The following is an 11,752-nucleotide window of genomic DNA, read 5'->3' on the forward strand; positions in this document are numbered from 1 at the left end:
CAAAATAAACCCTTAACCTCACATTTTTGATGGAGAAGAGTGATGAAACGAGGAGGAGAAATAAGGCTGTTTGTGTTGAGTTAAGCCTTCAGTCTATAGCGGTGGTCCTCAACGTTACGTTACATCTGAATTTGAAATATTAATCCCCCAGAAAATCTTAATAAAGGGAAACTTTGACCTATCCACCACACATCACATTAATCAGTTTTTTCTCACATTGATACAGAAGGCTTTAATTGTCTGACTTCATGGTCAACCTTTATTTTTGCTTGTATATTTCTATTGCTCTTGCAATTCTTTGCCCATTTTTCCCTTTTTGCCACTTTTAATCCATTTGTGCTGCTTAAAACCCATTTTTGCAATTTCTTTTTGCAATTTCCCACCAACTTTTGCCACTTAAATCACATTTTTGATCTTTTCACCATGTTTGCCACTTTTATTCTGCTTTTTGAAAATTGTATTTTTTCCCCTTTATTTAATTTTTGCACCTTTTTGTCCATTTAAGCTGCCTTTTGCCATCAAAAGCCTCTTTTTTTTTTACATTTTTTTGCCGGACTTTGCTGCTTTGTGCCCATTTTTGCCATCTGTAACTCATTTTTTGTCACTTCTCACCCATTTTTGCCACTTTTCTTCCCATTTTTATCACTTTTCACCCAGTTTTTGCTCTTTAATCCATATTTTGCTCCTATTTAGCCATTTTTGCCACCTCTGGCCACTTTTTGACCATTTTTGCCACCTGTAACTCGTTTTTTTGGTCACTTCTCACCCATTTTTGCCACTTTTCTTCCCATTTTGATCACTACTCACCCAATTTTTTCTATTTAATCCCTATTTTGCTCCTATTCAGCCATTTTTTGCCACCTTTTAGGCCACTGTTTGACCATTTTTAACACCTGTTACTCATTTTTAGTCACTTCTCACCCATTTTTGCCACTTTTCTCCCCATTTTTATCACTTTTCGACCAGTTTTTGCTCTTTGATCCCTATTTTGCTCCTATTTAGCCATTTTTGCCACTTTTTGACCATTTTTGCCACCTGTAACTCATTTTTAGTCACTTTTCACCTATTTTTGCCACTTTTCTCCCCATTTTTATCACTTTTCACCCAGTTTTTGCTCTTAAATGTCTATTTTGCTCCTATTTAGCAATTTTTGCCACTTTTTTGCCACTTTTTGGCAATTTTTGCTAGCTGTAACTTAGTTTTTCTGCCACTTTAACCTCTTTTTTTCCGCCACTTTTTCACCACTTTTGACCCCTTAGATTGCGGCTCTTGCAAAGGTATTTTTTTCTGCAGTTTGGTTCTTTGGTTATGCAAGGGTGAGTAACACTGCTCTATAGTATCTCAGTTGAGAAAGGTTTTTAAAAGGTGTTTAAGATTTTGGCGCCAAAATAAAAATCTGTCATGGCAGCTGACAAAAGCAACAGAAATTTTATATCTGCATTAGTGATCATCAACAGGTGGCCTGCAGGCCAAATCAGGCCCCCAAAATCTTCTTGTCTGGCCCCCAGAAGATCATTAAGTTCAGAAAAGCAGGAAAAGAAGATGTTGTGGTTTTAAGAGTATCTTTTGGCTTTAAATGTCTGCAGCTGTTAAATCCACCCCAAAAGGAAAAGGGGTTAAAGAGTGGCAAAAATGGGCGATGAGATCCAAATGGGTTGTGGAGTGGCACAAAGAGACGAAAACTTGAGGAAAAAGTGGTGAGAAGAGGTTAAAATGTGGCAAAACATTAGTATTAAAGGATAAAAGGGGCAAAAAGTAAATCAAAAATGGATGAAAAGTGGCAAATATGGTGATGAAATTAATGAAAAGTGGCAAAAAAAGACAAAAAGGGGCAAAAATGGAAAAAGGAGGGATAAGACAGGCAAGAAAAGTGGTTTATATGAGTTAAAGAAAGGCAAAAAGTTGGGTTATAGAGGCAAAATGGCCAAAAAGTATAAAAAATGGGTTAAAAGTGGGAAAATGGTGCAAAAATAACCAATGGCAAAGTAGTAAAAAGGCAGGAAAGTGGGTTAAAGAGTGATTAAATAGCAAAAACAGGTTAAACATGGCACAAAATGTTGCAGAAATGGCAGAATGAAGCTAAATCATAATTATGAGGGCCAATTCTCTGGGGAGCCCAGCCAAATCTGTGCCTGTCTCCTTGTGGTCTACAGCCTTATATACTGGGATAGATCTCACTGGTAATGCCTAAAAATGTCCTGCGGTTTGAAAGAAAATACAAATACTATTAAAGTAATATGTTAATCAGAACAAAATATACATTTAATTTTTCTGTATTTGGAAGTCTGGCCCCCAATTAATACTTTTTCCGGTCCGTTATCGATAACATTTATATAATATTAACAATCCGTCCGTTCACGTCAGGCAGGGATGTTGTGTATATTCTGAGCTCTTATTTTGAAAATTTTAAACGCCGTGTTCCGGTATCATTGTGCTGAAAATCCCCTTTTCCTGTCGGTGAAAGCTCTTGGAATAACTGGGTCGGATCTGTCTCGCGCTCACCATCATGTGGCGAATGAGGAAACTGCACGTAATCATGGCGTGACCGAGACAATAAAGGCACAGACACGACCAAATTAACCCAATCATACGCCAATTTAAACGGCTTAAAACGCTTCCGTTTTAACTCAGACATCCATTTGGAAACAACAAAGGCAAGGCACCCATTCAGTCAGGCAGGTCTGTAGAAAACTCCTCCATCATTTATATTTAAAAGAAATTTTAACATCGCCTACAGCCCGTTAAAGTGGATGGAAAGAGTACAAGAGCATTATATATAAGTCAACATGCGGCTACTCAAAGGGCCAAGCTTTCATTTACTTAGACTAAAGTAAAACTAAGAATATAATCTCAAATGTAATCAAAGCACTGCCTACTGAGAACACTACATTACGGTTGTTTAAAAAGACAAGGGAATTTGAATCTTAAACTAGGATGTTTCAGTTTTTTGGGAAAATCCCGAATATTCCCGGGAAAACTTAAACCGTTTAACCCAACGTTACAGAGATTCATTAGAAACGTTTGGGTTTGATCTTTATTCAGCATTCAGCCATGCCCATCACTCAGTAATAAACAGGCTGTGACTAGATCGTCATTTACTGCTTTAACTTCAATGATTTTTAAAATATTCCAACTTGTCGCCTTTAGTTGTGCTTTCATAGTAACTACTCTGACGCCATCTGGTGGTCGTTTACAGTTTAAGCAGTCCTTTATTTTCCTGCATCCTAACAAAGGAGAAAACACTTCATCTTGGCACTTCCTTTGGCATGTCTGTGCATGTAAATACTGTAGGACAGGGGTCATCAAGTACATCTGCACAGGGGCCAGATTTAGTCTTGACAGAGTCTCTGGGGGCTGGACTTCCAAATAAAGAAAAATTACATCAATATTTTGTTCTGATTAACATATTACTTTGATAGTATTTGTATTTTCTGTCAAAACGCAGGACATTTTTAGGCATTACCAGTGAGATATATCCAATATATAAGGCTGTAGACCACAAGGAGACAGGCACAGATTTGGCTGGGCTCCTGAAAATCCCAGAGAATTGGCCCTCATAATTATGATTTAGCACCAATATGAACTCATGTTTAACACTTTTCACTACTTCACTGCTTCATTCTGCTATTTCTGCAACATATCGTGCCACGTTTAACCCATTTTTGCTATTTTATCACTCTTTAACCCACTTTCCTGCAGTTTCACTACTTTGCCATTTGCTATTTTTGCACCATTTTCCCACTTTTAACTTATTTTTGATACTTTTTGACCATTTTTGCCTCTATAACCCAACTTTATGCCTTTCTTTAACTCCTTTAAACCACTTTTCTTGCCTGTCTTATCCCTCCTTTTTTCCATTTTTGCCCCTTTTTGTCTATATTTGCCACTTTTCATTGATTTTATCACCATATTTGCCACTTTTCACCCATTTTTGTTTTACTTTTTGCCCCTTTTTTTCCTTTAACACTATTGGTTTGCCACATTTTAACCTCTTCTCACCACTTCTCCTGCAAGTTTTTGTCCCTTTGTGCCGCTCCACAACCCATTTGGATCTCATCGCCCATTTTTGCCACTCTCTAACCCCTTTTCACCACTTTATCTGGCCATTTTTGCCAGTTTTAACACAATTTTTAATATTTACTAATAATAGATGACAAGTGAATTTCTGTAAAAACAGATCAAATGTGAAGTCATTCTAAAACTATTTGAATGCTGATTTTAATTGTCAGATGTGTCATATGTAGCCCATACATTTGAACTGTTTTGAATGGAACATCTTTTTTCACTCTTTTCCTCCCATTGTGGGCATGCCCAGGGTACAAAATTAATACAGGCCTAAACATTTTCATTTAAAAATGTGATCTTTAGGCTACTATAGGGACGAAATTGACATGGCTATACAATGAATTTCGATGTCCTTTAGGACTCTGTTCAACTGTTTGAGTAAGGCGTAAGCCACGTAGGTGTGTGACATCCCACTGCATATATATCGGTGTAACTTGGTGGACATCACACAATAAATTTAAATGCTTGAGAAATACCAGGTGTGGCGGGTGAGAGTGTGAAAAGGTTAAAATGCGTGTGCCACACTCTGAATGTGTGAGACTTGAGAGCCTTGGATTGAGATCTGGGCTTTGACTCGTTGTCTTTAAACCATCTCTGTGGAGCTTTGGCTCTACGCTTTGGGTCACTGCCTTGCTGGAAAATAAATTTTCTTATATTTTGTCACATTCATTTTACCCTTTACCTTTACAAGCCTTCCAGGGCTGACTGCTGAGAAGCATCCCCACAGAAAGATGCTGCCACCAACATGCTCCACAGTGGGGATGATGTGTTTGTGATGATGTGCAGAGTTTGGTGTGTTGTCTGATAGCCAAAAAGCACCTTTTTGGGAACTTTCTTTCTCTTGACCATGGAGTCTCTCACATGCCTTCTGGTGAACTCTAGTCCAGATTGAATCTGAGTTTTCTTCAACAGCGGCTTTCTCTCTGCCATTCTCCCATGAAGCTCTGGTTGTTGTCTGCAGAGTCTCTCCATCTCAGCTGCTGAAGCTTGGAGCTCCTTCAGAGTAGTCATAGGTGTCTTGGTGGCCTCTCTCACTAGTCTCCTTCTTGCACACTCACTCAGTTTGTGAGGACGGTCTGATCTAGGCAGATTTACACATGTGATATATTCCTTCCATTTATTCATGGTAGATCTAACTGAACTCTGTTGAATGTTCAGTGCCTTGGAAATATTTTTGTCTCCATCTCCCGACTTAAACTTTTCAGTAAGCTTTTCTCTGAGTTGCTTGGAGTGTTCTTTTGTCTTCATGGTGTACTGGTAGCCAGGAATACTGGAATCACTTGATAGAAATACACAGTCACTTTAAAGGGGGAAATATTTATGCAGTCACCTATTTTACCTTACATATTTGTATTTAATTGGCATTACTTTATAGAAATCTATTTTTACTTTGACATTTTAAAGGTCATAAATCAATCAAAGGGAAAAACATCCAAGATAGCGAATACTTTTTAAAGGCACATCACAGGCCCAAGGTGGAGCATCAACACAGCTGCCATATTCAAGAACGCCCATCAACGTCTGAACTTCCTGAGGAGACTGAAGCGTGCTGGTCTGGGCACCTCAGTCCTCACGTCATTCTGCAGGTGTGTTGTAGAGAGAATGCTCATGTTCTGCATCGCTGTGTGGTACAGCAGCTGTTCTGCTGCAGACAGGAAGTTACTGCAGCGGTTGGGGAAGTCTGCACAGAGGATCACCAGCAGCAGCCTACCCATTATCAGTGACATTTACACCAGCAGGTGCAGGACTAAGGCCTCCCACATCATGAGGGACCACACATCAGGTCCAGGACCACCAGATTCAAAAACAGCTTCTTCCCTGTAGCTGTCAGCCCAAGACAGAGCAAGAACTTTAATTCTTGCTGCCGCCTCAGACTGCTTTTATCCATGACTGTGATACTGAAAAAATCTGCTCAGTTCTGGAAAACCACAGTCTTTTTGTGCAAATTATTTTCTGTAAATCCCCCTTTTTTTGGGATATCTAAAGTTTGCTTGGATTATATTTAATTATTATTCAGTTTTGTCTCTTATTCTGTTTTTGCATGGTGTAGTTTTGACGATTGCACAGCTTAAAAAGAAAAATAAAACAGTGTCTTAAACCATCAGTATGACCGTCCTCCATTGCTCCACATGGGGAGGCTACAGCAGCTGCAATGTGAAACACAGTGGATCGAAATCAAAGTCCTAAACTCTGGAAGAGAGGGAAGAACTTCAGAACTTGTTGGAGGGCGTTCCACGAGCTCGGAGCATCAAAGGCAGTCTAACCAAGTTCACTACAAGCTCGAGGGACTTTAAGAAGTAACAGATCAGCAGAGTGAGTCATGGAGATGTAAGGTAGTAGTTTTCCAATGAGGGCCAACCTTCTCATACAGAATGCAATGATGTGTGCTGAACCCATCAGCAGTCATAAATCAGCAGGGATACTCACTGTACAAAGGTTTAAGAGCTGAAACTGCAACATGTCTGTAAATCACATCACCACAAACCAGAACTGATTCAACAACTCTCTTTCTACAGATTAAAGGAGTCAGATTTGTTTCTGAACAGAAAATCAACCTTTTGTCTCAACTTTTTTTCCCTTTTTTTTCCAGCATGCTTTGACTTTCCAGGGAGCCCATGGCTAGAACCTCCATGTGGATAGATACATTAATGACAATGTGTACTAAATACTATAAAACGAGTTCAGATGCAATTAATCCATAGTAGCATAAATCTAAATCTGAGGGTGCAACAAGCTTTATGCTATAAAGGAGGATTTAATTTCACATTTAAATACACCACTTTGTTGAGAGAAAGAGCTGTGATTGGCTGTGGGAGCTGGGAGGCGATAATTGGGATCAGATCGACTTCAGCTGATCACGGCTGGGCGTATGACTACCATGCTCATGAACTAACAACAAAACAAATTCAACTTATTTAAATTTTGTTTTTGCTACAAACTTTTTCATATGAATCAATTTGTGCTGTGAACAAAATAGTTCAAACTCAGTCACAGCAGGGGCCGGATTCTGGATTTAGGTCTAACCTGAGGGCCTAACAGGGTCAACATTTAACCATGACCTATCAACCTCATTTTTACCAGCAATAAAATATGACAAAAACCATCACTGATGATAAATCATTTAGAAATTCAAAAAAGCAAAAGTGATAAGTTTAAAGGCTCAAATCTGAGATAAAAATTCAAAATTATTGTTCAGAAAATCAGAGCACAATATTGAAAATAGAAAAATAATGTTTTTAAAGAGCAAATATTCGAGGAAAAAGTTGAAATCATAAGTTTGAAATGTCAAAATATGAGATCAAATCTGAAATCATGAGTTTAAAAGTCAAAATATGACTTAAAATTTTAAATTGTGAGTCTGATAGGTCAAAATATGGGATTAAAAAGCCAAAATTAGGAGTTGAAAATGTCAAAATATGAGCTAGAATTCAAAAAGATGACTTAAAAAGTTAAAATATGACTTAAATTTAAAATTGGGAGTTTGAAAGTAAAAATTATTAATTGAAAATGTCAACATATGACAAAAGAATTGAAATCATGTGTTTAAAAGTCAAAATATGGGAAAATAAAGCCAAAGTAAGGAGTTGAAAAGGTCAAAATAACTTAAAATTTAAAATTGGGAATCTTAAAGATAAAAATTTGACATTTAAAGTCCAAATTATGAGTTGAAAAGGTCAAAGCATGAAATGAAAAATCAAAATCATGTTTCAGTCCTAATTTTGAGATGCAAAATTGAAAATATGAAATAAAAACACACATTTATTTCTTTCCCCACATTCTTGACTTTTTATGAAATCTTTTTTTATTCTGTACTTTTTCAGGTTTTTATGGCTTAACAAGGAAATTTTAAATGATTAAATTAAAGTTTACATTTTTATACTGGAGGAAATCTGCAGACCTCATACTGGTGGGCCAGTTAGAATACAAATATGATAGGATAATCGGTCCAGGGCCCTGGTTTGGCCCCTAGGCCTTGAGTTTGACAACCCTGGACTAAATAATCGACATGACAGTCAGACAAGTGTATTAATACAAAATCCTTTGTACAGCAGCAATTAGCTGAGTGATTCTTGCGCTGAGTCCATTGTCTCCATCAGTGTCCATACCGAAAATACCAGAGCCATGTTTGTGGATCCATCAGGGACAGAAACCCTGATCTTGAAGTTCATTGGTGACGAAGGTGTTTATATATTAGGTCCTCATTGATCCACATGCCAAAGTGTTTATATTCAGTTACTTTTTCAATTCTAAAGCCATTCACTGTAAAAAAAAAAAAAAAAAAAGATGCATGATCAACGTTTCTGGCCCTGGAGAACAGCATGAATTTAGTTTTACTTTCTTTTGGGGTTGGCGCCCCCTTGGGGGTTATGAGACACTGAAATGGGGTCTCCTGATAACCCTAAAAAAACTATGAATGTATTCTAAATGACACTGTTGCCACTTTACACCAGTTTCATCAAACTTTAACCCATTTTCATCCCTTTTCCCACAGATTTTTGCCAATTTTAACACATTTTTGCCACTTAAAACTCTTTTTGTCCATTTTAAACTTTTACACCAGTTTTTTTTTTTTTGCCTGTTTTTTCCCCACCTTTAAACCAGTTAGATCCACTTTCCATGTAATGCTGCCTCTGTTCACACATAACTGCCACTATTAACCACTTTTTACACCCATTTTAACCACATTACACAATTTGGTATGCCCGTTCCTGCCAATTTTAACCTATTTCTGCCAAATTTTGATTATTTTTCTGTCTCAGTTAACCCTTTTTTGCCTGTTCATAAACATTTTTCATCCACATTTCCTCCCATTTTTGCCCATTTAAAGCCATTTCAGGAGCTTTATAATCCCCCCTTTCTACTATTTATGCCCATTTTTGCCACTTTAACCCATTTTGGCCATTTTTGCCATTTTTTGAAATCCATTTTACCTCCTTCTCCACAATTTTTTGCCCTTATTAACCTGTTTTAACCTATTAACCTATTTTAAGTCTGGCTATAACAAAAGGGATTTACATTTTTAAGAAGGTTAATTACTACATAAATTAATGTATAAGAGGGGTAATTTTTCAGTTCAAATATAAAATATGGATATCACAGCTTAACATTATAATAGACGAGGATTTTGTTGACCTTTACGGGTCCCAGAAAGCTCCATCCCCTCCATTAGAAGAGTAAGATATTTCCTATGAGATTAGTCAGTAGAATATGTCACAGGTGCAACAACACACAGACTCATGTTTAAATATGATCTGAAGCAAGACCTTCAACTAGTGGTGACTCCAGTTTTTAAAATTCCACCACTAGATGGCAGCATTATCGTAGCAATGCAGGCCGCAGGATTGACAACAAAGTTGGCAGAATTTCATCATCCACATGTGGACACAAAGGAACTAGTACTATTAAAGTATGTTCTCATGAAATCATTCCCATGATTAAACACACTTAACCATTATGATGATGATGGCCTAACTGTGGGAAATCTACATCTGGATTGGATGTAGGCCTGAGCAGATGCATCAGGCAACATGATTTAGATACCCACAGAAACAGGCTGTTCTTCCCTTTTAACTGTTTTGTGCTCCTATTAATAAAATGATTTCATTGAATTGTTCTGTGAACCATTCTGTCTGATGTGCTCATAAACAGGCCTGCTTTTCTCAACCTTTTCTCTGTCAAGGCATCCTTAAAAGTTTAAAAATCAATGCATTTTTAAATGCGTTACATGAAGTGCATTGTGGTGGTGTAGCCCTTAAAGACACTTTAAAGTCCCTGTAAAGTGAAATCGAAACTTTGTGTTTTAACACACTAGATATGTTGGACTAAGGATGCTGTAAACATATGAAACACTGAGATCTACTGCATGTGTGGCTGAATTTTAGATTTAGACCATTAGAAAGTCTCTCACCTCTTTCCTAGCTTGCCTTTATTTGGCAAGTATCATGACATCACCAGTCTTGATGGGGAATTACCCCGCCCCCCCATGCTACCACAATATGAAATCCCAGAGCAGTTCATCTCAGTGCAGTAAGCTGACGTCATCGCGTTCAGCGAAAGTTAACAGCCAGTTACATGCTAGGTTTTTGTACATTGTGAGGAAATGTGTCATTAAAGGTATCATAATGGAGAGATTTGTGCCAGAAAACAGTAAATTTAATCCAAATTTATGCCTCTCAACTCTGGCAAAGGGCCAGTAAAGGCCTGAATATACTCGAGCGCACTGCCGCGTAGTAGTTTCCTGTGAAATTTCCCATGAAATCCTAAATTTCCCACAATCCTTGCGCGTTGTTTACATTTTTCTGTCATGGCGTCCTACACTGGTGATGAGAAAGAGGAGCTGCTCTGCCTGCTGGCTTTGCAAAGCAATAAAGAGACGGTGGTATGTACGGCCATTAAATGCCACAAGAGACGAGAAAGAGGAGTATGCCATGTTGGTGAAGAACACATGCCAAGCAGTGTTTTGTGTGACACCAGTATGCCGAGCAGAGTCCGCACGGTCGTAAAATTTGAGCTTTGCACGCACTGGCCTTACGGACGTCCGCTTTGAGTCCGCGCGGACCTCCCTGGAGTCTGTTCCACACATGTTTCGCCTGAGTATGTTTGGGCCTTTAGTTGTTCTCTAATCAGAAGTATTTTTTCATAATCTCAGAGGATCTTATCACTTGTGAGTGGGCGTGGCTTCAGCTCATTCAAATGACATGCCCACACCATCCTACAGCAGATTTTCTGCCTAATTTCTTATGACTTTGAAGCTTAATTTGATAAACTTAATGATGTTTTTCATGACTGGAATTTGGCCTGGTGGTTCATACTACAGTAGCCTGTCATAGACCAAACTAAAATAAAGATTTTTTTTAATCACTTTACGGGGACTTTAATACACTTCACACTCCACAGCACCTGCTCAGACTAAAAAAAACATCATGACCTCTATATGAATGTGATTTAAAGAGCATATGAGAACATTTTTGATTATTTGTGCAGGTATTTCTGATGATCTTCATATTCATAATAATTCTTAGTCACATATAAAGCATTTTGAAGGTACCTGATCATGCCAGAGCCAGAGGGCACCCCAGGCCCCCTTTATTAAAATGTCTTGTGGAGAGGAAATGTCAAAAGAGAAGCTCAGATAAGTTATAAACAAAATAAAAGAGTAATTCCTGGTCAAAATGACCAAACCATTAGTAGCAAATAATTATGTAACATAATTGCATAGAGGATAAAATAACCAATGTAAATAAAACAAGAAGCCTGATATAGAAAATATAAATACATGTATATTTATTAGTAATCTTGGCATTGAGCCTAGGTTCGTGATGCTGTTTAAAACTAGTTTCCTCTATCTACAGATGTTTGGTCTCTGCTTGTGTCAGGTCTTGTGGTTCATGCTGCACCAAAGTTTCAACAACACCCTGTTTGCTAATGGTAGCTCGTGCCAGTTGTGGGCTAATCTAGGGTGTTGTCGGCAGCACGCATAATTACTTTTGGTCTTTCCACGAAGACAAAAGCAGAACGAGAAAGTAGGATTGGGTACCCAGAAGTTAGCAGGCTATCAAACCCTTCGGGGGGTTGTTTCATGCAACATCTGCCAAGGGTGGTGACCCTGTTGAACCTCCCCCTGAACCCCCACCCTTCCACCCTCCACATGTTTCAGCCCGCATTTCAAACCAGCTCTGTCAGAGAA

This window comes from Cheilinus undulatus, linkage group 17 (genome assembly GCF_018320785.1).
Source record: "Cheilinus undulatus linkage group 17, ASM1832078v1, whole genome shotgun sequence".
Classification (NCBI taxonomy): domain Eukaryota; kingdom Metazoa; phylum Chordata; class Actinopteri; order Labriformes; family Labridae; genus Cheilinus; species Cheilinus undulatus.